The following is a 26,790-nucleotide window of genomic DNA, read 5'->3' as shown; positions in this document are numbered from 1 at the left end:
ATTTTAAGACTTGAGTGCCTTTGTCAATGTATGGGACAGAGGTAAATGGTGAAACAAGTTACTTTTTTTTGGATGCACCGGGTCTTCCTTGCAGTGTGTGGGATTCTCTAGTTGTGACGCTTGGGCTCCAGAGCACGTGGGTTCAGGAGTTGTGGTGCGTTGGCTTAGTTGCCCCACAGCAGGTGGAATCTTAGTTCCCTGACCAGGGATCTAACCTGCGTCCCCTGCTTTGGAAGGCAGATTATTCATCACTGGACCACCAGGGAAGTCCCGAAGCAAATTGCTTTGATTGCAGCCTCGACTGCATCATTTATTCACCATGTGGCTTTGGGCAAGGGTCTCAACCTCTGCGCCCCTTAGTTCTGCATCTGCAGAATGGAAGCTAAGAGTTGCCCAGAAGTTCAAATGCGGTCATAGTAATATTTGCCACTTCCTGACAGCTCCCCAAGGGTCACACGCTGTCCTCGGGTATTTACATCAATTATTGAATCTTTACAGCATTCCCTATGAAGGAGCCACTATCGTAACATGCGTACACCACACGGGGACAGCGTGACACAGAGAAGCTGAGTGGCCTGTGCTCAGTGAGTGCTGGATCCGGTGTGCACCCAGTAGTCTGGTCCCGGAGCACGTGTTTTTATCAACTGTGACTGCGTAGTGCCTGGCACAGAGCAGGCACTCAGTAATTGAGATGATTGTCAACGCATGCTTGTTTGAAGGTGATGGTGGGTCACGGAGAGGCTGTGTGCCGAGAAAAAGCGAAGCCCAGCCTCCACTACAGCTGCCCCCTGCCCCAAGCTGCTACCTGGAGCTCAGCTTCCACACTATGTGGCTGAGTCCTGCCAGTCCAGCCTGCTGATCCCTTGGGGCCCGCGGTATCCACACTCACTCTCTAAGGCCCTCACTCCAGGTCAAAGCCACTGGCATAGAGGCAGGGAATCCTCAGACATGTATAGAAGAAGATGCACCCCTAGTTAGTTGAAGATGCAGAACCCAAGGCGTTTCTCCAGAGGAGTGAGGGTAAAGGAGTCACGCTGTATCTAAACACACAGAAAATGGGACTTCATCTGTACCTCCATTTCGTTCTATTTCAGCTTTGTAACTCATGTAACTCGATTTTCAGGTATCATCCTACACTAAGAGACCAGATGTTTGAAGTTCCGGAACTCTATTTTTTGAAACGTTTTCACATTAAATAAAGTTTTACCATTATTTCTAATATTACAACTTGGGGAAACTTTTCTGGCGGTCCAGTGGTTGAGATGCCATGCTCCAAGGCAGGAGACATGGGTTCGATCCCTGGTCAGGGAACTAACATCCCACTTGCCACATGGTGTGGCCAAAAAGTAAAATATAAAACAAAACCAAAAAAAAGCTTGGAAAATGTGAAAGAGAGTTAGTTGAGTAATCTTAATAGCTTAATGTTTCTCTGCGACTTAGTAATGTGCCACTGTTTGATGCTTTACATATACTAATTCATTTCATCTTCATGATGATCCTCTGGGACAGGTTTCACATTAAGCTCATGTTACAGATGGAAAAACTGAGGTCCCAGGGCTCAGTAACTCCCCAAGCTCACCTAACTAGTAGGAGAGTCCCACAGGCCGTGTCCATAACCTCCACACTAGGTTAACCCAGTTATGACATCCGACCCTAAGGAATTTGGTACTGTCATAGATAGTGTTTGGGAAAAAAAAAGATCTTGGGAAACAGTTATGTTTTCATGGTTGGTAGAAAGAGCAGCAGCAACATAGAAGGAGCTCAACTATATTAAAAAATAAATGAATATAAGAACAAGTGGACTTGGGAGCAGGGTAAATGTCCCAAAACATTGGCTTGGAACAGGACTTTTCCACCTTGGACGTAGTAACACTTACTTGTGGTGGGGATGTCCCATGCGTTGTAGGATGTTTCGTAGCATCCCTGGCCTCTATCCACAGTGCAGCCACCACAACCGTGTCCCAGTTGTAACAACCGAAAGTGACTCTAGTTATTGCCAAGTCCCCCATGGGGAGTGCGATCATCCTGGTTGAGAAGATGCTAAGATCACGGGTGGCATCACAGGTGCCATTTCTCCTCCTTTTTTCTTTTCTATGGCTTCCAAAATTCCTTTGAGAGGTAAGCTTGGGTTACATTAATAAGTTGGAATAAAGAAACTCCTATTAGGAAAGATCATGTCTTCCTTGTTCAGAACCTTCCAGTGAATTCCGAGTATATTCAGCCTCACCAAGACCGACAAGTCCCTGGTGTGATCTGGCCCCTAGCTACTTCTTGGCTGTGTTCTCCTGTCCCCATTTCTCTCACTCACCACACTGCAGCTGCTCTGTTATTCTTTCTGGTTTTCAGACACACCTGGCTTAATTCCACCTCAGGACCTTTGCATATGCTGCTCTGCCCAGTTGCTCATCCCTGTCTCTTCACATCGCTTGTCAAGCCACATCAAGTGTCTGTTCAAATGTCACCTCCTCCGAGAAGCCTCCCCTGGTCACCTTGTCTGGAATAGTCATGTGTACTCCTTTGACTGTCTGTCTCTCCCACTAGAATGTCAGCTCCTGGAGGGCTGGGACTTTGTTTTGGTTACTGTTCCATCTCCAAACTCTAGAACAATGCTTGGCATGTGGCACATTGGCGAAGTTCAATAAGTATTTGTGGAAGGAGGGAAGAAGAGAGATGGCAGGAAGGGGACTTGGAGGAGAGAGGAAGGAGCAGAGGGAGGGAGAGAGGAGAATAATCAGTAAACTCAGGAGCTTATGGTAAAGGCACAACCTCACAACCCACACAGCTGTGTTTCTCTCTAAATTCCAACTCATTTTGAACTTGTGGTTTATGGACAAAAGATTTGCATAGCAAACAGGCTCCAGGCAGCTAGCTCCCTCGGAGAGAACACATTAATATGATTTTTATGCTGCCTCTTTCCAGAAATACCATGCTGATGAGTGACCTGTGTTAAAGCAGCAATAACAAAGCAGAGGCTCCTTCCTTGAACTGGTGAGTGACGGAAGGACTCTTAAAATGTGTGGTCCCTCAAACAGCAGGAAGCATCCAGAGCCACCGTGTCCTCCCTGAGCAGAGCTGTAGTTCGCGTCGCCCTTGACCTTGACCTTGACCCAAAGGGAAACAAGCTCTGATGACAGTTCTTACAATGAGGCGTGTGTGATGAACTGGTGTGGTCTGCGGGCCGAACATTTTTAACAGACCACTTATTCTAGGTTTTTTGTTTGCTTGTTTGCCTTGCTTTTGGGGTGGGAGGAAGCAGTGCCATACCTTTGGTTATTCCCAAGGTCAGAACAAGACGTCAGTGCGTCCTAGTCCTGGGTTGATTTCCAGGCTCTGCTGAGTGAGCAGAAAGAGGTGGGGTTTCCTTCTCTCTTCTCCTCTTTTCAGCCTCTTGTTAGATTACTCATTTTCTCCAACACTTGGCTCATGCTGTCCGTACACTTGCTTTTGTTTGTTTGTTTTGTTTTGGCCAAGCCACGTGGGGTGTGGGGTCTAGTGCCCTGGCCAGGGAGCACACCTGCACCCCTGCATTGGAAGCACAGTCTTAACTACGGGACCTTCAGGAAAGTCCTGAGTAAGCACACTTTTAATGAGCATCTACTGTGAGAGATGGTTGCACAGCATCACCAACTCAGTGGACAGGAATGTGAGCAAACTCCAGGAGGTAGTGAAGGACAGGGGAGCCTGGTGCACTGCAGCCCGTGGGATCGCAAGGAGTCAGATACACCTTAGCAACTGAACAACAGCTGTGTTGCCAGCCAGCCCCGGCCTGGCATTTAGAGAGTCTAAGGAGGTATGAGAATTGTCCTCCACAATTTCTGCTTCACCAACAACCGTTATGATCTTTGAGGTTCAAGTTTCTTGTGACTTTTTTCTTGTATTGATTTTATTTTTAATTACAGAAGTAATTAACAGGCTCATCATAAATTCCCAGGTTTCCTCTTAACAGGACCGCTCATAATTGTTGGGTGTGTACCCTTGCAGATGTGTTTTAATGTGTGTGCAAACCATCATATGAAGTCATATAGTTTTGTTTTTTACAAAAATGAGATTGGACTTTGCACACCACAACTTCCTGCCTTCTACTTTTGTATGGTGGATGAGTTTTCCATATCAGACACTATCAGTTCATTGGCAGATACGGCATAATCCTTTCCCTTCCTCTGTTGGCTCACCAGTACAAAGACCAGCAAGCTTTCTGTGGAGGTCCAGATAGTAACTATTTACACAGTCTTCACTGCAGCTATTCAACCCTGTCATCAGTGTAGCTTGAAAGCAAGCGTAGAGAGATGTGAATCAAGGCGCATGGCTCTACTTCAATAAGACTATTTGCACAGCAGGTAGTGGTAACCAGATTTGGCCTCCAGACCACAGTTTGCCAATCCCTGACTTTGTAGTCCTCTGCATTTTTCTTCATACTCTTGTGTTCCTAAACACATGGATTTAGCTTTGGGTTTACTTGGGTATTTTATTTTTTCAATTTTGAGGGTTGAGAAGAAACAGGAGGAATTGCTGATTATTTTGAAATAATGTATTACACATGTTTAGCATCTTTTTTTTTTTTTTTTTTGGTCAATGATATTCATGGAATTGCCTTTAAGGCAGTTGATATCACTCTTATTTTCAATGGCTGTGTAAAATTTCATGTAGTAGATAGACTGTCTGTATTGGTCTAGGTAATGCTAGCTGCTATAACAAATAAATCCTATAGTCTGTGGGCTTAACACAATCACGATGAATTTCTGGCTCATTTAAAGACCAGTAACGGTGTTCCTGGTGGATTGGTATCCTGCCTGTGGCCCCCTAAAGACCCAGGCCCCTCTGTTGTGGAGCTCTGCCCACTTTAGTGCGTCAGAGGCTAGTCCCATCAGCAGACGGATAAAAAAGAAGAGGGAACAGTCTACCAGCCAGGCCTATCAATTACACACATTTCTGCTCATGGTTTATCAGCCAGAGCTCAGTCGTTGACTGCAGCCAACTGCAGGGACTTCCCTGGTGGCCAATGCAGGTGGATATAGGTTTGATCTCTGGGTCAGGAAGATTCTCTGGAGAAGGAAATGGCAACCCACTCCAGTGTTCTTTCCTGAAAAACCCCATGGACAAAGGAGCCTGGTGGACTAGAGTCCATGCGGTCACAGAGAGGAGGACATGCTCGAGCGACTGAACAACCACCGCAGTAATGGCACGGGAGGCTTGGAAGTAGTCGAGGTCTGTGCAGAAGAGAGAAAAGCTGGATTTCGGGAACCATGTAAGCATCTCTGCCCTAAGAACTCAGTGACCTGACTAAGCAGTTACAGTCTGGCTCGGTATGGAGCCAGCACTCAAGAGGTGCTGCTGCTGCTACCTTGATGATTATAAATTTGTTCAGTTCAGGTCAGTCGCTCAGTCATGTCCGACTCTTTGTGACCCCATGAACCGCAGCACGCCAGGCCTCCCTATCCTTCGCCACCTGCCAGAGTCTACCCAAACCCATGTCCACTGAGTCAGTGATGCCATCCAACCATCTCATCCTCTGTTGTCTCCTTCTCCTCCTGCCCTCAATCTTTCCCAGCATCAGGATCGTTTCAAATGAGTCAGCTCTTCACACCAGGTGGCCAAAGTATTGGAGTTTCAGCTTCAACATCAGTCCTTTCAATGAACACCTGGGCTTGGTACTGTTCTGACAGTGTAATGCTCTCAAGACCTAATATACAAAAGTAATACACTGGGAAGTTTTCTAAGGATCTTTTAGGAATAAAATGCCTAAGCACCTCAATTTGTAGCATGTCCCAAACCAAATTCCCTGCTCTCTCCTACCAAATTTCCTCCTCTTGGCTGTGAACTCCACTGTCCACCCGTGGTTCATGCTGAAAACTCCGAATTCTCACTGGCCTTCTCCCAGTTCCTCCCTTCTTGTATCCAGTTGCATCCATCCCTAAGCATTTGTCCAAGTGGCTCAGAAATAGCTCTGGATCCACCCTAACATTTTTCCTCATCATCACACCCTTAGCTGTAACTTTGGTGTCTTTTGCCTAAGCTAGAACTTTTGTTTACAAAACCAGCCTGCTTACCTGTCCCTACACCTCCCTCCACGCCACCCACCAAGATACTGCCTGGGTAGGGTTTTCCAAAATTGTTTCTTTGCCCAACATTCTCCATGGGCCCTCCTGTCCCCTGAAGAGACCAATTCAAGTGTGCAGCCAAGTCAACTTCATTTCTTGCCAACTTCCAATCATTTGTTTAGGAGATGAGTTAGGCTGGGAGCCAAAACATGCCTGGTTGCCATAAAACTTCATGATATTTGGTGAATCTAAGCCCATATTTTCTATAATTATTAGAAAACCATGAACATAGAGTTTTCCACTGACAGTTAAGCTGTGAAGGTAGTAGCATTATAGGAATAAAAGATAACATTCCTATGCTTGTTCAATCGCTCAGTCATGTCCGACTCTTTGTGACATGGACTGCAGCACGCCAGGCTTCCCTGTCCTCACTCTCTGCCAGAGTTTGCCCAAACTCATATCCATTGAGTCAATGATGCCATCCAACCATCTTATCCTGTATCACCCACTTCTCCTCTTGCCCTCAGTCTTACCCAGCATCAGGGTCTTTTCCAGTAAGTCGGCACCTTGCATCAGGTGGCCAAACTATTGGAGCTTCATCTTCAGCCTCAGTCCTGCCAATGAATATTCACAAGTGATTTCCATTAGGATTGACTGGTTTGATCTCCTTGCAGTCCAAGGGGCTCTCAAGAGTCTGCCCTAGTGCCATAGTTCAAAAGCATCAATTCTTCAGTGCTCAGCCTTCTTTATGGTCCAACGCTCACATCCATACATGACAACTGGAAAAATCACAGCTTTGACTAGACAGACCTTTGTTGGCAAAGCAGTGTCTCTCCTTTTTAATACACTGTCTAGGTTTGCCATAGCTTTTCTTCCAAGGAGCTAGCATCTTTTAATTTCATGGCTGCAGTCACCATTTTCTTTTGGAGCCCAAGAAAATAAAGTCACTGTTCCCATTTGTTGCCCATCTATTTGCCATGAAGTGATGGGACCAGATGCCTGATCTTAGTTTTCTGAATGTTGAATTTTAAGCCAGCTTTTTCACTCTTCTCTTTCACCTTCATCAAGAGGCTCTTTCAGTTCAGTTCAGTTCAGTTCAGTCGCTCAGTCATGTCCGACTCTTTGTGACCCCATGAATCAGAGCATGCCAGGCCTCCCTGTCCATCACCAACTCCCGGAGTTCACTCAAACTCATGTCCATAGAGTCGGTGATGCCATCCAGCCATCTCATTCTCTGTCGTCCTCTTCTCCTCCCGCCCCTAATCCTTCCCAGCATCAGAGTCAGAACTGTACATGGAACAACAGACTGGTTCCAAATAGGAAAAGGAGTACGTCAAGGCTGTATATTGCCACCTTGCTTATTTAACTTATATGCAGAGTACATCATGAGGAACACTGGGCTGGAAGAAGCATGAGCTGGAATCAAAATTGCTGGGAGAAATATCGATAACCTCAGATATGCAGATGACACCACCCTTATGGGAGACAGTGAAGAGGAACTAAAAAGCCTCTTGATGAAAGTGAAAGAGGAGAGTGAAAAGTTTGGCTTGAAGCTCAACATTCAGAAAATGAAGATCATGGCATCTGGTCCCATCACTTCATGGGAAATAGATGGGAAAACAGTGGAAACAGTGTCAGACTTTAGTTTTTTGGGCTCCAAAATCACTGCAGACGCTGATTGCAGCCATGAAATTAAAAGATGCTTACTCCTTGGAAGGAAAGTTATGACCAACCTAGATAGTATATTAAAAAGCAGAGACATTACTTTGCCAACCAAGGTCCGTCTAGTCAAGGCTATGGTTTTTCCAGTGGTCATGTATGGATGTGAGAGTTGGACTGTGAAGAAAGCTGATCGTCGAAGAATTGATGCTTTTGAACTGTGGTGCTGGAGAAGACTCTTGAGAGTCCCTTGGACTGCAAGGAGATCCAACCAGTCCATTCTAAAGGAGATCAATCCTGGGTGTTCATTGGAAGGACTGATGCTAAAGAGGCTCTTTAATTCCTCTTTGTTTTCTACCATTAGAGTGGTATCATCTACATATCTGAGGTTATTGTTATTTATCCCAGCAATCTTGATTCCAGTTTGTAATTCATCCAGCCTAGCATTTCAAGTGATGTATTCTGCATGTAAGTTAAATAAGCAGAATGACAATATACAGCCTTGACGTACTCCTTTCCTAATTTTGAACCATTCTGTTGTTCCATGTGCGGTTCTAATTGTTGCTTCTTGACCTACATACAAAAGTTGGAGAGTTCTGACAAAACATGGTCCACTGGAGAAGGAAATGGCAAACCACTTCAGCATCCTTGCCTTGAGAATCCCATGAAGATTATGAAAGGGGCAGGGGAAGCATTCCCACGAGGGAACCCATTTATTCCAACACATAGTAGATGCTTAGGAAATAAGTGTTGAATGAGTAAATATGTGAAAATGGATCCAACTGAGTCACAAAGACCTTTTTGTAAATGAACTATAGTTGATTTACAAATTTTCCCTGGTGACTCAGTGGTAAAGAAACGCCTGCCATTGCAGAAGACTTGGGTTCAGTCCCTGGGTCAGGAAGATCCCCTGGAGAAGGAAATGGCAACCCATTCCAGTGTTCTTGACTGGGAGATCCCATGGAAAGAGGAGCCTGGTGGGCTACAGTCCATGGTGTCGCGAAAGAATAGGACACAACTTAGTGACTAAACAACAGGGTTGATTTAACAGGTTGATTTACAGGCTGTGTTAATTTCTGCTGTGCAGCAAAGTGACTGAGTTGTATACATATGTGTACATTCTTTTTTATATTCTTTTCCATTATGGTTTATCCCAGGATATTGGATATTGTTGCCTGTGCTACACAGTCAAACACAGCTGAGCAACTGAGCAACAATACCATGGGGCCATGTTGTTTATCCATTCTATAAGTAATAGTTGGCTTCTACCAACCCCAGATTCCCAGCCCATTGGTTCCCCACACCTTCCCCCTTGGCAACCACAAGCCTGGGAGTCTGTTTCTGTTTCGTAGATAGGTTTGTTTGTGCTATATTTTAGGTTCTGAAGACCTTTCTAATTGCATTTGCATCCATCACTGTAGACAGTAAAATCCTTTTCCTTAGCTCAGAGTTTCTCGACCGTGGCATTATACACATTCTGAGCCGGATAATTCTTGTGGAGAACTGTCCTGTGCATCGTAGGATGTTTAGTAGCATCCCTGGCTGCTACCCACCTAATGCCAGTAGCACTTCTTCCCCAGTTGTGATGGCCAAAAATGTCCAGACATTGCCCAAGTTCTCCTGAAGGCAAAACGGCCCCCATCGCTGCTTTAGGTAGTCCTTGGGAGGCGCTGTGCCTCTGCAGAACTTCACTCCTCTCCCTGATAGAGCCCTTTCCCTCCTGCAGCACTCTGCTCCTTGTATGCCCAAGACACACACGTGTGCACACACGCACACACACATCTCCCTTCAACTGCCCCCACTTTGGCATATAAACCTGTCAGAGAATGAAGACTGTCTTACCCTCCCTCCCCAACTGTCCACTTACAGAACCCAGAACCCGGCTGCCATCAGGGGTGTCTCCTTTCTGAAAGTTTCCAAGCATCCCATCCCATTGAAGTCAGCAGGAGCTCCGGCAGAGGGATGGTGCCAGAGAATGTGGGAACTGCCTGCCCTGTGTTTTTCTTTGCCTTTGAAACCTCAGGAAGGAGTTGTGCGGAAAGGGTTTCCTAGAAAACAATGTTTAAAGGGGCCCCTGTGGCCACACGTACCAGATACAGACCAGGTCAGCAGCCTGTGCTCATAGCCAAGGTTGTAATGTGCCCAAGGTTTGCTCTGATTTGTTAAATGTTTCTATGGGTATCATTCTGGAAAGTGCTAGTATTGACTTGGGCTGTTGAGCACTTGCTATGCACTTGTCAAAGTACTTGGCATGCGCACGCTCGTTTCATATCACAGCAACCCTGGAGATGGACACTATTATTACCCCATTTTACAGCTGAGAAAATGAAGGTTGAGAGTCTCCGTGGCCCCAGGGACAAACCTAGTAAGAGAAGTCGCTGGGATTTAATCTCAGGACCTTCCCCTTCCAGATAGTAGCTCAGATTTACTGATGTGTTTACCGAGTGCCAAGTACTCCCTGGAGCACTTCGTGTGCGTTCATTTATTTGATGCTCCCAACCACCCTATGAACTCGATTCCTTTATAATTCCCATAGAGAACTGAGGTATGTAGAGGTCAAATTACTTGTCCAAGGTCCCGCAGCTGGGCTTCAGTGGTCTAGCTCTTAAGCCCTATGCTCTGGTGCAGAGGTGGGCAAACAGTGTCTCAAGGACCAGATCCTACCCACAGCCTGTTTTTATAAATAAAATTTTATTGAGACACAGCCATGCCCATTCATTGACATGGAGCTGCTTTCCAGCTACAGTGGTAGAGTTGACCAGTTGCAGCAGAGATGATGTGACACACAACCTAAAAGGTTTACTCTCTGGCCCTTTAGAGAAAACATTTGCCAATCGTTGTTCTCAGGCCTTCTCTGATCACCATCCAAACATCCAAGCTGTGGGACCCCCACAGCCTGCTAGATTTGGGGCATATGTTGTAGTTTTAAACAAGTTGATCTTTTTGGCAGCTACTGGAAAGAAAACCCACATCCTAAAAGGTGTTGTGGAGGTGCCTTCAGAGCTGACTTCTCATCTCCATCACGTTTCTTACTTTAAGATTAGTGAAGCAACACATGTGCAGGCACCTCCTCGGCCCCAGGGAAAGCAGAGGAATGTAAAGAAATCTGAGACTCTTTTCCCTCGCTTCATTTAATCCCAGACAAGCAAATAAATAAGCAAATACATAAGCTACTAGTTCAGGTCATCCTAAGTGCTCTAGAGGAAATAAAACAAGCTAACTTCTACTCCCAGGGGTTCTCCATACTCACTGGGGAATTTTTTTAAATCCTGATATTCAGGCTTTACCCCACAGAAATGCCTGATTCAGTTGATGTGAAGTCAGGACTAGACGTTAGTTTAAAAAAGAAAAACAACACTCAGGGTGGCTCTAAGGTTCAGGAGAGCCTGAAGGCGGGTCACAGGCGATGGTGAGACAACGTTCTTGGGGTGGGCAGGCAGCTTCCCTAAGGAGGTGGCCTTTGGCTAAGCCAGATGAACAATCAGGAAGAGAAAACAGCATATTCAAAGGCCCGGTGGCAAGAGGGCGTATGATCCAGAGCTCAGGCTGCCAGGAGAGGGTGGGGAGGGATGAGTTTGAAGGGCCGCCAAGGCCTGGGCCTGAGAGTTCTGAAACCACCGCTGTTCAGACTGCAAGTCTGAATGCCTCGGTTGGTCGTGAAATCAGTTTAGTGGGTCACAGCTGGCACTGGGTGGTGGAGAGACAAAGAATAGAATAGAAAATTTTCATGTGTGTTGCCCGTGAGGTCAGTGTGGTTTCTCGAGACTTTTATTTCAAGTTTTATAAAGGTGTACCCTGCACGGCATTGAAAAATGTGTTCCTTACTGTGCGTCTCAAAGAGTTTGAAAGCCAGTGTTCTTCGTCCTGTGAAAGCCTGGAGCTGAGCCCAAGGGCAATGGGGAGTCATCAGAGGCTTTAGTAGTGGCACGACAAGGTCAGATTTATGTTAAAATCCTACCCAAGGAGCGTGGAGAAGGGATTCAGGGAGGTAGGCTGTGGAGGCTGGGAGGTGTCCCCGGGGGCTGCTGGGCTGGGCCATCAAGAAGCGAAGATGAAACCTGAGGGGTGTCCAGGGCGCAGAGGGCCTGCAGGTAGCTGTCGAAGAGATGCAGGTACCCCCAAGAAGTGCCAGGGGAGTGGAAGGGCCGGCGGGTTAGAAGGTTGAGTTTGAGATTCTGCCTCCCAGCCTTCCCTCGGGAGCCTTGACCCCAACTTGTCACCTTTCCTGAGGCTCAGGTAATGCTTGCATTACGGACCTAGGGCTCTTCTTTGAACACTTCTTTGCCAGACACTCTGCTAAACACTTTCAAGTATTAGCTCATTTACTACCCTCATAACAACCCATTGGTAGGTACTATTATTGTTCATTCCCATTTTGTAGATGAAGAAACTGAGGCCCCAAGAGGATAAGGTCACAGCTATGATCAAGTTGCATAGCTGGGATTCCAACCAGGTGGTGCAATGCCAGCATCAGCAGAGGGGCCAGGGGAGCCAACGTGCCTGAGTTTGAGTAATAGCTGAGGGCTCTCATGAGGATTCAGTGAGCGATATATTCAGTGAGTAATACATGTGGAGCAGTGGCTGGCTAGAGTTTGGTGAGTGATAGCTAAATAGCTGTTGGTACTATTGTAAAGTGATAGAGCAAATCAGCAGTACAGCTGGGGTTCAAACCCATGTAACTAGTGAACAGAATGGCAGTACCAACTGCCAGGGCTCAGCCCACCTCTGCGGCTGGCCCTCTGGGTTGCTGACATGTGGGACCAGCGTTAGCTCTCATTTAGACCCTCATTGGTGAGGACTTAGAACCGAGTCTGGCCTGCAGCGGTGACCCCTTTCCAAGTGTGAGCTGTCAGTGCTACTATTCAAACAGGAATACAAGCACCAGGGCCAGGATCAGGGCTCAAGCTCATTGTAGCCAGCTCGCTCCTAAGCACATAAAGCCTGGTTTAAAAGAAGCCAAGACACCAAGGTTTATTTCTCTTCTGCTCCCTCAAACCCTTAATCTCTTCTCTCCACCAACAGTGGACCTAAATTAGAGCGTCAGGCCCAGGAGGGACTTGGGAAGGGGCAGCCTCAGAGAGCGCTGCAGGCTCACAGCCCCCAGGGGCCACGTGGCCTGGGCCGCTCCCAAGTCTGACCTGGTCAGCCGCCTCCTTCCTGTCTCATCTCGGAGAACTGTTTTCCTTGGCGTAGGACGGAGACAGATGACCCCACCTGGCTGGTTCAGGCCCAGGCTCGTTCAGCCTCTCAGACACTTGGTCGTGGCCTCTTGGCTTCCCTGCTGTTGGCACAGCCTTGCCCGCCTTGGCTTCTGTCCACCGTGCCGTCCCCTGCAAGTTCAAGTGGCCCTTTCTAGAACGTGTTTGTCTGGTCAAGGTTGACAGACTCCCCAAGCCACCATCTCTTGGCTTTTGTGGGGTTCTCTGGCTGCCAGGCTGCTGTGGATGTTTCTCTCAAGTCTTATCTTTTCTTGGGCTGTGGAATCAGCTAAAGAAGCAGGGGAACCGGCTGAAAGCTGGCGCCCGTGTTATCCAAGACTAAGCAGATGAACGAACTGTAATTTCGTGGATATAGCACCTGGTAAACATTCGAAGAACTTTAAAATGCAATATACAAGCTCTTCTTGACAACCAGGGTATGAACCCTGCGGCCTCTTACAGGCTCTCAAGTTTGCTCACTCATCCGTTCACTCAGCAGATGTTTATTCAGCACATATTCTGCGCCAGCTGTCCTAAGCACTTGGGCTAAATAAGGAACAATCTAGTTATGGTCTCTATTCTCATGGAACTTATTAGGGCTCAAGCCGCACCATCCAATAGAAATGTAAGCTAAGTGAAAAACACAAACCACACGTGTAACTTGAAGTTCCTTAGTAGCCACATTAAAAGATAAGAAATAAGTGAAATTAATAGTATATTTTTATTTTACCTAATGTATCAAAAGTGTGAAAGTGCTGCACTCAATATGCCAGCAAATTTGGAAAACTCAGCAGTGGCCACAGGACTGGAAAAAGTCAGTCTTCATTCCAATCCCAAAGAAAGGCAATGCCAAAGAATGCTCAAACTACCGCACAATTGTACTCATCTCACACGCTAGTAAAGTCATGCTCAAAATTCTCCAAGCCAGGCTTCAGCAATATGTGAACCGTGAACTCCCAGATGTTCAAGCAGGTTTTAGAAAAGGCAGAGGCACCAGAGATCAAATTGCCAACATCCTCTGGATCATGGAGAAAGCAAGAGAGTTCCAGAAAAACATCTATTTCTGCTTCATTGACTATGCCAAAGCCTTTGACTGTGTGGATCACAATCAACTGTGGAAAATTCTGAAAGAGATGGGAATAGCAGACCACCTGCCCTGCCTCTTGAGAAACCTGTATGCAGGTCAGGAAGCAACAATCAGAACTGTACATGGAACAACAGACTGGTTCCAAATAGGAAAAGGAGTACGTCAAGGCTGTATATTGTCACCCTGCTTATTTAACTTACATGCAGAGTACATCATGAGGAATGCTGGGCTGGAAGAAGCACCAGCTGGAATCAAGATTGCTGGGAGAAATATCAGTAACCTCAGATATGCAGATGACACCACCCTTATGGCAGAAAGTGAAGAGGAACTCAAAAGCCTTTTGATGAAAGTGAAAGAGGAGAGTGAAAAGTTTGGCTCGAAGCTCAACATTCAGAAAATGAAGATCATGGCATCTGGTCCCATCACTTCATGGGAAATAGACGGGGTAACAGTGGAAACGGTGTCAGACTTTATTTTTGGGGGTTCCAAAATCACTGCAGATGCTAACTGCAGCCATGAAATTAAAAGACGCTTACTCCTTGGAAGGAAAGTTATGACCAACCTAGATAGTATATTAAAAAGCAGAGACATTACTTTGCCAACAAAGGTCCGTCTAGTCAAGGCTATGGTTTTTCCAGTGGTCATGTATGGATGTGAGAGTTGGACTGTGAAGAAAGCTGAGTGCCGAAGAATTGATGCTTTTGAACTGTGGTGTTGGAGAAGACTCTTGAGAGTCCCTTGGACTGCACGGAGATCCAAGCAGTCCATTCTAAAGGAGATCAGTCCTGGGTGTTCATTGGAAGGACTGATGCTAAAGCTGAAACTCCAATACTTTGGCCACCTCATGTGACGAGTTGACTCACTGGAAAAGACTCTGATGCTGGGAAAGGTTGGGGGCGGGAGGAGAAGGGGACGACAGAGAATGAGATGGCTGGATAGCATCACCGACTCGATGGACATGAGTTTGAGTGAACTCCGGGAGTTGGTGATGGACAAGGAGGCCTGGCGTGCTGTGATTCATGGGGTCGCAGAGAGTCAGACACGATTGAGCGACTGAACTGAACTGAACTGAATGTATCAAAAACCAATCAAACCAGTCAATCCCAAAGGAAATCAACTCTCAATATTCATTGGAAGGACTGACGCTGAAGCTGAAGCTCCAATACTTTGGCCACCTGATGCAAAGGGCCGACTCATTGGAAAAGACTGATGCTGGGAAAGATTGAGTGCAGGAGGATGAGGTGGTTGGATGGCATCATTGACTCAGTGGACAAGAGTTTGGGCAAGGTCCAGGAGATGGTGATGGACAAGGGAGCCTGGTGTACTGCAGTCCGTGGGGTCGCAAAGAGTTGAACATGAGTGAGCCACTGAACAACAACTTTATATAAAAAACTAGTATTTCAATATATAAGCAATACTTTTACAATTATTGATGCATCGTTTTACATTTTTTTGGTATTAAGTCTTGGAGATCAGGGTGTGTTTAACATAGCCACATTTCTGGTGCTCAAGAGTCACACCTGGCTCACGGCTGCTATGTACAACATAACAGGAAAGGGAAGCATCATACAACTAAATTTTCAGCGAACTGTTCGTTACAATGATAATAAACGCCTTGATCAAAAAGTGCACGGTTCAGTGAAAACTAATCCAGTAAGGGTGGGTGGTGGTGGTCAGGGAAGGCTTCATGGAGGCAGTGACATTGTGACATTCATGCAGAATCCTAAAGGTGGGGGTGGGTGGGGCGAGCATCCAGGGCAGAGGTAATAGCTGCGCATAGAACTCAAGGTAGCAAGGAGCTTGCTGCTTTTAAGGGGCAAAGGGTGAAATACCAGTGTTGCTAGAGGGTAGAGTGGTGAGGGACGTGATGGGAGAGAGTGGCAGAGTCCCCTGAAGTGGCCAGCGTTTGTCTGGTGCAGGTGAGGCTGCACTACTAAATGACAGCCGGCGCTTGGAGGGGCAGCCGCATCTTCTAGTTATTCTGCGTGTCGAGAAGTTCGGCTTGGCTGGTGTACTGGATTCCTCCAGGATAGCCTGTGTGGGTGGCTCAGCCAGTAGCCATTGCTCCTCTTCTGGACCGACAGACCCCCAATCTTGTTGGCCTTGCGCTCAGGTCAAAGGGGTGAAGGATGACTAGACTAAGCCCCTGTGCCATGAGCCAGTTCTGACTGATGAGACCTGAGGCCATGTCTGCTGGACCATGCTGCTACAGATGGTCCTCTGAGATAAAATGAAGGGCTGAATGCCCCTTTCCCCCTCCTGCCTCCTCTGGATAGGTCATCCTAAGTTGTGTTGCTCGGACCTGTGGCTTGTGGCATCTTCTGCCCACAGGAGAGGCCAAGAGATGTGCTGACCTAGTGTGTGTGTGTGTGTGTGTGTGTGTGAGTCCTTGACATTCTTGACCCTCCTGGGCCACCGTTGACAGACACCTCATGAACTGCGATAACGAGTTTCCTGTGAGGTGCCCTGTGTGGAGTGAGCAAACATTTACCTGCCGCTTACTACATGCCAGGCATTTTTTGCAGCACTTTATCTCACATCATCCTCTCAGCATCTCTCTTATCCAGGGTGTACAGGTAAAGCCAGAATTCACACTCAGGTTTTTGGGCTGTTTTAACCACCATTCGTTTCTGCCTCTCCGTTTTTCTAATGTGTTCATTTGCAAAGTTAATTTTTCCCCACAGAATAACATCGTTCTAAAACAGGCTTTCTCTGTGGCACTTGGGACATTTGATTCTTTGTTGTGGGGGCGTCCTGTGCCTTGTAGGATATTTAACAGCCTCCCTGAACTCTACTCTCCCAGTAGTACCCTCCTGCAGTTGTGACAACCAAAAATGTGTCCAGGAATTGCCAAGTGGCCCCTGCGGGACAAAATCACCCCCTGCCCTCTAAGAACCTCTCCTCTAAAAAATGTTTCACTGGGCTTCCCTGGTGGGCCAGTGGTTCAGACTCCACGTTCCCAATGCAAGAGGCATGGGTTTGATCCTTGGTTGGAAAACTAAGATCCTGCATGTCACTGGGCGTGGCCAGGGGAAAAAAAAGAAAGAATACAAGATGTTTTAGTGCCAGTCACCTGGGCGGCTCTTTGTGCAGGCTGTTTAATCTTTCTGGCCCTCAGTTTCCTCTTCTGCAAAATGGTGGCCGGGGTCGGGGCAGGGGGCTACCATATTGATCTTCTTTACTTTGAGGATTAAATGAGCCAGTATATGGAAAGCAACTAACATAGCGCATGGTGTACAGTGAGCTCTTTCTCAGTGTGAAGATTTGGCTTAGATGTCGCTCTGTCCTGTCTTCAGCTAACAGGAAGGGCTAGCTGGATTGTACTAGTAAGAATGAATTCCACGGTCCAGAGTGAAGTCTACCAGAACGTTGGTTCTGGGAATCGGGGTGCCGTTGTCTGTCCTGCCCCTGCCCCCAGTGGACTCCTGGGGCTTCAATCTGTCCCACAGTAGGTGCTCACCGCATTTACTGAATGAATACGTGACTTCAGCCCTTGTGAATATCTACAAAACTGTTCTTTTAAATGTCTTTCTTTGTATTTGTTTTTTCTTTTTCTTTTTTTAAAATTTTTAGTTTGTTTTTGCAATTGTCATTCAGTCGCTAAGTTGTGTCCGACTCTCTGCGACCCCATGGACTGCAGCACACCAGGCTTCCCTGTCTATCACCATCTCCCGGAGCTTGCTCAAACTCAGGTCCCTCGAGTCGGTAATGCCATCCAACCATCTCTTCCTCTCTCTCTCCCCCTTCTCCTCCTGCCCTCAATCTTTCCCAGCATCAGGGTCTTTTCCAATGAGTCAGGTCTTCGCATAAGGAAGCCAAAGTATTGAAGCTTCAGCTTCTTATTGGAGCTTCAGCATCAGTCCTTCCAATGAATATTTAGGGCTGGTTTCCTTTAGGATTGTTTTTGCTATAGCTGTGTTTTAACCATCCCAGGAATTGTAGATCCTGAGGATTCTTTAGTGCTGCTATGAGCGGAAGAATCACCAGCTGGACCAGCCTAACTCCAGAGCCTCAAACCTGCTTTAGTTACTTCTGTGGCTTATTTGGGGCTTCCCTGGTAGCTCAGCTGGTAAAGAATCCATCTGCAAAACAGGCGACCCCAGTTCAGTTCCTGGGTCGGGAAGATCCACTGGAGAAGGGATAGGCTACAGACTCCAGTACTCTTGTGCTTCCCTGGTAGCTCAAATGGTAAAAGAATCCGCCTGCAATTCGGGAGACCTAGGTTCGATCCCTGAGTTGGGAAGATCCCCTGGAGAAGGGAAAGGCTACCCACTCCAGTATTCTGGCCTGGACAATTCCATGGACTGTATAGTCCTTGGGATTGCAAAGAGTAGGACACGACTGAGCGACTTTCACTCACTGACTATTTCAGCCCCACAAGACACACTTTAGCCCTTTGATTTTTCCCCAGCAGCTTCTGGCTGCATATTAAATCTTGCCAGGGGCAAATCTCAGCAGAGGGGGTGTGCTTCAAGCTGTTGGGTTTAGGATCCGTGTAGAATTTGGAAGTCCTTTCCTCTTTTGTACAAACACCATTATAATACAACTTCTTATTATATGTAAGGAAAAAAAGGATGCAGAGGGTCACACCTGTCCCTGAAACCTAATCCAACCACTGGAAGAAAACAGGACTGTGAGTTAGGATGACGTTCCCATCCCTACACTCTTTTTATAAAATGTATATCGTGTTCTTCCATCTGATCCTAACGATAGTGAGTACAATCCAGCGTGAGTATGAACTGATGTTTTTCTCAAGTGGCCACCATTTTGCAAACTCGTTTTCATTTCTCAGCTGGCCTCCACTGTGGAAATGAGGGCTGTCTACTTGCTTAAGTGTATATGTAAATGTTTAGAGTCATGGTTTGTGACCAGGGCCCCAGGGGATGTTTGGCAGTGCCTAGAGACAGCTCTGGTTGGTCCGACTTGGAGAGGGAAATGCTGCTGTTATCAAGTTAGGATGAGGACCAGGGATGCTGTGAAAAAGCCTACAGTCCACAGGCCAACTCCACACAGAAAAGAGTCATCCAGCCCAAAATCTTAAAAGTGCCCAAGCTGAGAAATCCTGAGATCAGTAAAGGTCCATTGCTTCACTGATTAAAATGGCAAAAAAAAAAAAAAAATGAAATGAACATGAGAGTCCATAGATTGGGGAATGATTAAATAAACTTTTGTACACCATTTCTATGAACTACTGGGTGTTTCATATTGAGAATTAGGTGGTTCTGTGTGCATGTGCATGCTGCATGTGGTTATGTTGAAAATTGCCCACAGTACGTTTTTTACATAGTATTTTTGGTTAAAATAAACTAAAATCTGCTTTAGTAATATTAAGGAATTTTCTAGGCATAATAGTATTATGTCTGTGTTTTCTTCTCTTTTTTTATGTCTGTGTTTTTGAAAAAAGATTTTGGGTTTTTTCAGAGATTCACTTACAGATAATATTTACAGATGAAATTTCTCAAGATGAAAGTATATTTTGGCTGGGATTTGCTTCCAGGTACTATGAATGAGGAAGGAGGTGGATGAAAGCAACGCTGGATTGGCCATGAGTTGGTTGTTGAGGTTGGGTGCTGGGCAGAGGGAGGCTCATTAGCTGAGTCTGGGTATTTTTGTGTATGTTGGGATTCCACATAGTAAAAGTTGCTACACATATACACACACACATGCATACATAAACGCATTGAAAGAAATCTGGTAGGAGATACGTAATAAATAGGTGTAGACAGGCAGACAGGCTTCCCAGGTGGCGCTAGTGGTAAAGAATCTGACTGCCAGTTCAGGAGACACCGGAGACACAGGTTCAGTCCCTGGGTCAGGGAGATCCTTTCGGGTAGAAATGGCAACCTGCTCCAGTGTTCTTGCCTGGGAAATTCCATGGACAGAGGAGCGTGCAGTCCATGGAATCACGAAGAGTTGGACATGACTCAGCACAGCATACAACACAGACAGACAGGACAGACAGAGATTTGGTTCTGTGTAACAGAGAACTGAAATCATGGTGGCATAAATATGCTAGAAGTTTATTTGTCTTTTATGTAAAACTCTGAGCTGATATAGATAAATATATATGCATATTTATATAAGATAAATATATTGGTTTTCTGTAAGGTCATCAGAGGCCCAGACTCCTTTCATCTTTTTATGTCATCCTTAAAATGCTGTCGTTTTCCTTGTGGTCCAAGATGACTCTCTATCACATCGAAACCTCACAAGTAAGAATGGGAGAAAAGGGGAGTTTCACTCCACTTTTTAAAGGACCTTTAAAGTGTTGCATGCATCACTTTTGATTCCATCCCGACCATAGTTTAGTCTCATAACCTCAGCCTCACCACAAGGAAGGCTGGGATATTCATTCTGGTGCCTGTATGCCATGCCTGGAATCACAGATTCCTTGATTATAAAAGAAGGGGAGAGAGGAATAATTCTGGGGATCACCTAACAAATTCTACCATGGCTTACCTCAAACTGTGAAGGATAATTAGTACAGACCAGTGAAACTATGGAGGACCTCATCCTTTTCCATTATATGTTGCTTTAATCAACTCTTTTATCATACCCAATTTGTTTTTATTTTGTAAAAAAAAAAAAAGAAGTTTAAAAAAGCTACTGATAAATGGTACCTACCTGATTCTTGTCATAATGCTGTGAGGCTGTAGGGTGAAAGGACATTTTGGCTGGGATTTGCTTCCAAGCACCATGAAAGAGGAAGGAGATGGATGAAAACAAAGCCAGACTGGCCATGAGTTGGTTGGTGGGGTTGGAAGATGGGCAGAGGGAGGTATTCAATATTCAATATCCACTGACTGTGTAGTGCCAATTTCAGTGACTTGTGCTGGATGCTAGGGCTTCCCCGATGGCCCAGTGGTAAGAAATTCGCCTGCAATGCAGGAGATGCAAGTTTGATCCCTGGGTCGGGAAGATCCCCTGGAGGAGGAAACGGCAACCCACTCCAGTATTCTTGCCTGGAAAATCCCAGAGGAGTTTGGCAGCTACAGTCCTTGGGGTCGCAAAGTCAGACGCAACTAAGCAACTGAACATGCATGCACACTAGACGCCAAGGATGCCACAGCGAACAAGACTAAGCACCTCGGACACTGAACCAATCAATGTGCCACGTGTGTTAAGATCCTGATCAGACTTGGAAAGACAGCAGGGCCCGGGGGTAGAAAGTGGGGAGTGGTTGGCATGAGGGGAAATGGGTTTGATACTCTGATCGGGGAAGACATCTCTGAGGTGCTGACATTTGAGACAGCGCCTGAAGTCAGGGAAAACTCTGGGAAAGAGAATGTGTGGTGGAAGGAACCAGTGCAAGGCCATGAGGTGGTTTGAGTGAAGCATAGCAGTGTCCCTGCATTTGAGGAAGGACAGACCTTCTGTTACTGACCCAGGTTCTTGGACTCTTCAATCAACAGAATTTGTTAAGAGGCCAGACGAGAAACTCAGGCAGGGCTTTCCTGGGGCTCATGCTGCACAAGGGAGAGGAAAGAAGTACTAGCAGGTGCCCTTGCTCGCTCCCTGGGGAGGCTGGTCCCTTAAACGGGATGAAGGTAGGGGTGGGTCCAGGGGTCGGGCCAGAGGTGTGCCTTGGATGGCCTGCCCACCCTGTTGGTGGTGCACCCTGCTCCTGCTCCTGCCACCTAAGAAGTGGCAATTGGGTGTTTGGTCTTTTTGTATCTTGTTGTTCATAATTTGCCCCAACTGCGCATGCACACAGTTACTTGCAGTTACTTTTAGTCCCTTTAGTTTCTTGTATTCTGTTGCTCAGAGGAAGGTTTTGTCCAGGTGCAAACCCTTCAGCCAAAGGTCCCAGGCCCAGCCTGTCTCACTCCTAGGAGATGAGATTGGAGGGGTGCTTAGCGCCCACATCATGCGGGACCTTGGATATGGTGTTATATTAAGGCATTTAGGTGTTACTTTTAAGTCGTTATGGCCAAAGGTTGTTTTTCCCAATTATTTGTGGTTATTTTCAAAATGTAGAAGAACATTCTACTGACACAGTATCATGCGGCGGAAAGAGGTCCTGTTCAGCACTCCATCAGCTCTGGGACCTGAGGACATGTATTCAGCTTGTTGTCCTCTCAATTTCTTTACCTGCAAGGGTGGAAAAAAGAGGAGTTTGTGTCCTGTTCCGTTCTACAAGCTGTACAAGCAGGAAGTCAGCCTCACACTAGCCCAGGTGGTGCCATTTATCCCATTTGACAGGTGAGAAAGTTGAGGCCGAGAAGTCAAGCAAGATCCCATACCCCTGGTTAGTGGCAGAGCTGGGATTTGAACCCAGACTCCCAGGCCCCCGAGGGGGTCCTGCTCAAGTCAGCCCACTGTTCTGGGCTCCCGTTGGCTTGGCCCAGCTCACAGGCTGATTGGGAAAGGGCAGTGAAGAAAAATTTGTGGCAGCAGTTTGGCAGCATGGAGACGCACAGATGTATTCATACAATTGCAGTGCTCTCAGATAACTCTCCTCATTCAAAATGCATTTTTAAAAACTTCCAAACCCCTATTCGGGCCATGAACATGAGTGGATGAAAACATTAGAGGAAAGGTATAGGAGGAGCTTCATACTGGAGGGGGCAGGGTGTTGCCACCTGGTCTCACTGTCCCGTCTTAGCATCACTGGAAGGGTCGGGGGATACCTGGACACCATGCCCCCCGATACGAGGTGATGGGAAGAACTCGGCACCGCTCAGAAGCCTTGCTCCCCAACCCGATTAATCCGAACCTAATCTCATTTTAAAGTGAAATCATGGGAAATGAAGTAGAAAGAGAAATAATTAACAACACCACGAGGAAGCAAACGGATAAGTCCAGAACATGAAGTGTGGTCTACAAGACAACTAACCTACTTCACCAACATGTCAATAGTCTGTTAAAAAAAAAAAAAAGGAAGGGGAGGCTATTCTAGTTTAAATAAATGTGAGATACACTAGGCAACTGTGTGGTCTTTGTTTAGACGTTATAAACAGGTATCTTATAAACCAGTTAAGGGCATGTGGAGACAAGATTTGAAGATGAACAGTGTTCAAGATGGCACCAAGAAGTACTGTGACTTTTGTTAGGCATGGTCATAGAAAGTGTTCAGATGTTTACGAATGAATTTACAAAACGGAAATAGACTCAGACTGAGAAGGAACTTAATCATTGCTGGGTGAAAGGATGGGAGGAAGTGATAGGGAGTTTGGGATGGACATGTACAAACTGTTATATTTTAAATGGATAACCAACAAGGTCCTACGGTATATATGGCACAGGGACCTCTGCCTAATGCTAAGCTGCAGCCTGGATGGGAAGCAGGTCTGGGGGAGGATGGATACATGTGTATCTATGGCTGAGTCCTCTTGCTGTTCACCTGAGACTATTGCAACATTGTTAATCCGCTATCCCCATTACAAAATAAAAAGTTTTTTAAAACGTGTTCAGATTTTTAAATGATGTTCAGTGGAGAGAGGAGACTTCAAGAATTTTTTAAAAACACTTTACTAAAGAGAGGAAAAAAAGCTTAGAAGAGACACGTGTGTCGAGATCTTGAAAACAGCTGAATCTGAATGGTACACAGCAATTCATTTTACCATTCTGTCTGCTTTTGCGTATGATTCAGATTTTTCATTAAAAAAAAAAACACTTATAGCCCTCACTGCGAAATCATCTTACCAAAAAAGGAGGGAAAAATAACCCTCAGTCTATGAAATTGCATAAAATTGAGCTAACCTCAACGCATGAAGGAAAACATTTTAAAGAACTCATGAATCACAGCATGGCCCATTCAGTTTGAGCATAACGATGTAACTAAAAGAGATCCATCATTAGGGAAGATTAATTTTAAGACATCTGCTGCCAGCGTGGCAGATGGCAGGAGAGTAGAGCTTTCAGAATCAGACATCCTGGCTTTAAATGTGCCTCTGCTACTTGTAGTTGATTCTAGACAAGTGACTTCAACTTCCTGTGCTTGCTTTCCTTATCTGTAAAATGGGATCTAAGTTCTGCCAATCTCATGGAGGCTATTGGGAAGATAGAAAGAAAGAAGAAAGTGAAGTCTCTCAGTCGTGTCCGACTCTTTGTGACCCCATGGACTATAGCCCGCCAGGCTCCTTCCTCCATGAGATTCTCCAGGCAAGAATACTGGAGTGGGTTGCCATTTCCTTCTCCAGTGGAGCATCCCAACCCAGGGATCAAACCCAGGTCTCCCACGTTGCAGGCAGACTCGTTACCATCTGAGCCACCAGGGAATCCCATTTGGGAAGATAGCATGAGTTCAAATCTGAAAAAACACTTAAAACAGTGCCTGGTTCCTAGACAGCCTTCACTGCCTGAGAATTACTGTTTTTCAGTTTCATAGTGGTCAGTGCTTCATGGAGACCCAACTAGGGATTTGGATAGGATGAAGATACTCTAATATTTATTTTTAGAAGTTTTTTTTTTTTTGGCTGTGTCGGGTCTCAGTTGCAGCTCTCGGGCTGTTCATTGCGGCGTGCGGCCTTCTCTAGCTGTGGTTCACCGGCTCTGTAGTTGCGGTGCTTGGACTTGGTTGCCCTGTGCCATGTGAGAGCTTAGTTCCCCGACCAGAGATGGAACCCACGTCCCCTGCATTGGAGGGCAGGTTCTTACCCACTGGACCACCAGGGAAGTCCCTCGAATATTTCATGTTTAGTACTGTTTCTTTTTGCATTTCTCCGCTATCTTTCTCCTACCCCACCCTCTTCATTCACACTAAAACGTTCTTGCTCTCAGAAGCAGTTCCTCCGTGGTTTAAAACGGGTCCAGGCCATTGTGGTGGACTGTGGTTGGGTGAGTAAGAGGGAGGGGGTAGTGATGGGCAGCAGGGCTGGTGTGGTGTCTACTGAATGCAGGGACTGGACTCAGCAAAAGGCCTTTGCCATCCAAGGAACGCTGCCTGCCGCCGGCTGCTGCTTGCCTGCCTGCTGGGGCGGTCCCCAGGCTCCTAGTGGCCTCCAAGCCCTTGATGTTCCCCAGCCACCACTGGCGCGGGCAAGCTTTCCCTTACAGTAAGAGTCCATGGTGTTTTGCTTTGTACCTTGTTTTGTTGGTTGTGGGTTGGAGTCTTTTTTTAATGGCTCTGCATGAGAAAGATTCTATTAAGTTCTGCATTTTGCTCCAGGGCTGTGCTGAACCCAACCTGAAATCAGCGGAGTGTGTGTGGTCCCATCTCGGTTGTCACCACATGTTGGGCGCTTTTGTGAAGTTTGTCTCTTGTGGGTCTACTGAATATGGGAAAGCGCACTGTAAAATGTAAGCATCTGACCTTGAGTCATTTTTTAAGCCAATCTCCAGCGGTCACGTACCGTATGATTCTATTTATGTAATATTCTGAAAGTGACATTTTAGAGATAAAGAAAGGATTAGTGATTGCCAAGGGTTAAGGGTGTTGGGAATGAGGATGGCTGTGTTTCTGAATGGGGTAGCACAAGGAGGGTCTTTGTGGTGATGGGATAGTTGTCTCTTTTTTTAGGAGGGTTCTTTTTAAAAACATTTATTTATTTGACTATACCAGGTCTTAGTTGCACATGTGGAATGTGGGATGCTTTTTAGTTGTAGCAGGCAGCATCTTTAGTTGTGGCATATGGGATCTAGTTCCCTGACCAGGGATCGAACCCAGGCCCCCTGCATTGAGAGCATGGAGTCTTAGCCCCGGGACCACCAGGGGAGTCCCGGAATCACCACTCTTGATTGCAGTGGTGGTTACATGAATCTGCAGATGAGATAAGATGACACAGAGATACAAACACACTGTCCCAATGTCAGTGTTCTGGTTTTGATCTTGTACTATGATTATGGAAGATATAATTGTGGGGGAGGAGGGAGGGATTTGAATCAAGGGTACCCAGGACCTCTTTGTACTTTTTTTTTTAACAACTTCTTGTGACTCTGCAATGATCTCAATATAAAAACCAAAACTGGATTCTCCTGAACAATGGGCCCTTGTTTTACGTGGTATCGGGGCTGAGAGAAGCGTAGGAAAATTCTCCCACTGATGTTTTTATTCTGCACCAAGTTCACATACAAGAGAATTTATCAGACCTGAATGAGAGAGCTCAGTCTGGGGCTATGATTCAAGGCTCAGGCTGGTTTTCCTTTCTGACATAAGACACAAGACTTTCCTTTCTAAGATAAGAACATCTGCTTGGCTGAAAGATGGTTTGAGGAGTGGACTGCTGCTGTGGGGCAGAAGCAGATAATTGCTGCACCTTCCTAGGAGCATTTTGGATAAAGGCTTTCCAGTCAGGGAATGGAAACAATACAAGGTGTGAAGACGGGAAATGGCCATTGGGAATATAAATTTTGATCAGCCACTCCGAGGCAATTTGCCAATGTCCCTTATAATTTTAAAGGCAGAGCCAGCTTTACTCTCTTGGGGTATCACCCCTAGAGAACTGCATGCTTGTGCTCCCAAGAAGACCCATCCCAGGCAGTGTGGCATCAAGTTATATTAACCAACCTTGGGAGATCTGAGGGCTGGCCCAGAGCCCTGGGAATCCTATGCAACAGTTAAAAAGAATGAACTAAATCTCTATGTCATGACATGGAGTGAACATCAAGACATTTTCTTATTAGAGCCAAAAATGTCCTAGAATAGGATGTTCAGGGAAATGACAGTGATAAAAATGTATTCATGGAATACATTTATAAAACAATACTGTGTGTATTTAAGGATATATGTGGGTGTTTTGTGTGTTTATGACTAGAAAAAGGTCTGCAAAGCTCTTCATTTTATTAGTCATTGTGGATATAGCTGATGGGAGATAGTGACCAGAGGTACCCTTACATGTGTGCTAAGTCAATTCAGTCGTGTCTGACT

The 26,790-nt window shown here is 46.1% G+C and overlaps 1 protein-coding gene across 4 annotated transcripts in view; it reads left to right on the top strand.

Annotated features, from left to right (window-relative positions):
* EYA2 (EYA transcriptional coactivator and phosphatase 2) overlaps positions 1-26,790 on the top strand; it is a 265,824-nt gene that overhangs the window by 46,936 nt on the left and 192,098 nt on the right. The window contains exon 1 of one of the 4 annotated variants that reach the window (XM_055438530.2): positions 1,352-2,988. The exons of the other annotated variants lie outside the window; for them this stretch is intronic. The gene's annotated coding sequence lies outside the window, so the exon portion shown is untranslated. Of the gene's footprint in view, positions 1-1,351; positions 2,989-26,790 lie in introns of those variants that run through there. 4 annotated transcript variants of the gene reach the window in all.

The sequence above is a fragment of the Moschus berezovskii genome, chromosome 15 (genome assembly GCF_049115385.1).
Source record: "Moschus berezovskii isolate FMDL1 chromosome 15, NW_MosBer_1.0, whole genome shotgun sequence".
NCBI lineage: Eukaryota > Metazoa > Chordata > Mammalia > Artiodactyla > Moschidae > Moschus > Moschus berezovskii.
This window is presented reverse-complemented; position numbering and strand designations above follow the sequence as displayed.